This window comes from Equus asinus, chromosome 25 (genome assembly GCF_041296235.1).
Source record: "Equus asinus isolate D_3611 breed Donkey chromosome 25, EquAss-T2T_v2, whole genome shotgun sequence".
Taxonomy (NCBI): domain Eukaryota; kingdom Metazoa; phylum Chordata; class Mammalia; order Perissodactyla; family Equidae; genus Equus; species Equus asinus.
Window position 1 is genome coordinate 52,491,497 of NC_091814.1, and position 2,810 is coordinate 52,494,306.

Consider the following 2,810-nt stretch of genomic DNA (forward strand, 5'->3'; position numbering starts at 1 on the left):
TACTCAAAATGTAGGCTGTAACTCATGAGCATCTGTAGAGGTTTTAAACCTCTCAACCTTGGCTACACGTGAGAATCATACAGAACTGTTTTAAAGGGAACTGTCATCTGGGTTCTGCTCAAAAGCTTCTGAGCTGATGGGTCTGGGGTGAGGCTCAGACACTGATGTTTTTCAAAAGCTCCCCAGGTAATTCTTCATGTTGACAGGGTTGAGAATGATGGCTCCGGCATATTATAAAGCAAAGTGGTCGCCCTAAGCTTGGAGGAATCCGGTTGGCAGCACTGGGGACTTACATGGGGACAGAAGTGATAGGAGAAGATGGTACTAAAAGCAAAACTGAGACTCATATACCTGTTCAGCCCAGAGCTTCTTCCCCTCCGTTCAGTAAACATTGATAGAGCAAATCACAGGCCCGACACACACACACAGGTGTTTGCTCCTTCTCATGTGTGACTTCTCTCTCCTTCAAGTTTACCTTGATGTTTAATCTAGGCTGAATACTATCTGGTAAATGTGCCATAGGTTGAGCAAGAGGTAAAATTTATGGTGTGATTTTTCTCCCCAGTTCCACACTCCTTTAGGAAAGTGGTTCTTAAACTTTGGTGTGAATAAAAATCACCTGGAGAACTTTTTTGTAAAAGATTGGCCCTAAGCTAACATCTGTTGCCAATCTCTTTTTTTTTCTTGTCCCCAAAGCCCCCCAGTACCTAGTTGTATATCCTCATTGTAGGTCCTTCTAGTTGTGCTGTGTGGGACCCCACCTCAGCATGGCTTGATGAGCACTGCTAGGTCTGTGCCCAGGATCCGAATCGGTGAAACCCTGGGCTGTCAAAGCGGTGCACATGAACTTAACCACTCAGCCATGGGGCCGGCCCCGAGAACTTTTTCTTTAATTGCAGATACCTGGGCATCCCCTGTGAGGCCATGATTTAGCAGATCTGGAGTGGAGCCCAGGAGTCTGCATTTTAACAAGCTTTGCAGGGGCTTAAGAGATCATTGGTCTACAACCACAATTTTAAGAAACTTCCTTAAGGACAACTCTGGTGAAAAATGGGAAAGACTATGCACTTAGAAGGTACCCAAAGGGCTCAAAAATTTGAACAGCCAATCACCAAAGAAGACATAGAGATGGCCAATAAACACATGAAAAAATGCTTAAAATCATTAGTCAATAGGGAAATACAACTCAAAACCTCAATGAAATACCACTGGAGACCTATTAATCTATTAAAATAACTCAAATAAAAAAGAAATAGCAGTTTTCTAGTAGAGGTACACAATGGTTCAGCCACTTTAGAAATAGGGTTGTTTCTCATGAAGTTAAACATGCACTTGCACTGTGATCCAGCAATCCCGCTCCTGGGTATCTGCCCAACAAAATAAAGATTGGTCCACACAAAACCCTGTTCGTGGATGTTTATAGCAGCTTTATGCATAATTACTAAGAACCAGAAACAATCCCAATGGCTTTCACATGGTAAATGTGGAAACATCTGTAATGCATCCATATCGTAGAATGCCACCAACAAAGTATGAATTAGTGACATGCACAACAACAAGGATGAACCTCGAAAAGATTATCCTAAGTAAAAAAAGTCAGACACAAAATACCACATATTGTACAATTCCATTTATTTGACATTCTAGAAAACGCAAAACTATAGTGACAGAAAGTAGATTAGGGGTTGCCATGGGTGGGGTATTAGGAAAGATTTGACTACCAAGGGGCATAAAGGGATTTTGGGGGTTCGTGGAACTGCTCAATGTCTTGATTATGGTGCTGGTTAAATGACTCTATGGTAAACATTTAAAAAGATGAATTTTATTATATGTAAATTATACCTCAATAAAAAGAAAACTCAACATACAGGGAAAAAACATCGAAGGATGAAAAGTGGCTTTATTCACATTAAACTTATTACATATTTGAGAGCAGAGCACAGTTTCCAGGTATAACTAGGACCAATTTCGGCAGTTAAGAAGGATGCTAAGAGTAGAGATAAGGTCCAACTCATCCCTCCATGGGCCCGTGGTACTTCCATATGTGACTTAAGAATTCTGAGAGCAGGGGCCAGGCGCAAGGCTGAGTAGTTAAGTTGGCTCGCTCCGCTTCGGTAGCCCAGGGTTTTGCCAGTTAGGATCCTGGGCGCGGACATGACAGAGCTCATCAGGCCATGTTGAGGCAGCACCCCACATGCCACAACTAGAAGGACCCACAACTAAAATATACAACTATGTCCTGGGGGGATTTGGGGAGAAAAAAACAATAAAAAAAAAAAAAGATTGACAACAGTTGTTAGCTCAGGTGCCAATCTTTATAAAAATAAGAATTCTCAGAGCAGCCTTGCAAACTGGTCCACCATCCTTACACCCAGGAATAAAAGATGCTGGGCTGAGAGTTTAAAAGAAACCAGGCTTCCAACCTTGCAGAAATCCTAATGACGTTGTCCCTTCATCCTATTATTTTGGTGTTTTGAAAGCACCCTCTGGATATTTGTGAGGTCCTGGAGGGCAAGTTTGGAGAACAAATATCAGGGTTTGCTGATGTGGGGTGGGGGGTGGGGTGGGGCAGAGAAAGGTGAGGTGCTTAGAGATGAGGAACAAATACGCTGCTTTGGTCAGGTGACTGTCTCTAAGGAGTGTGAAGCTGTTTGCTTTTAGAATCTATCTGCAAAATTGTTCTTTCTCTGAGGAGTTTCTTCCATTTGTATGGTCCTTCCATTTTCCTAGAATTCCACCTTAAAAAAAGCTGGATGTACTTACCGCCAGGCTCTCCGCGCCAAAAAGTTTTGCTTAAACGATGACACACT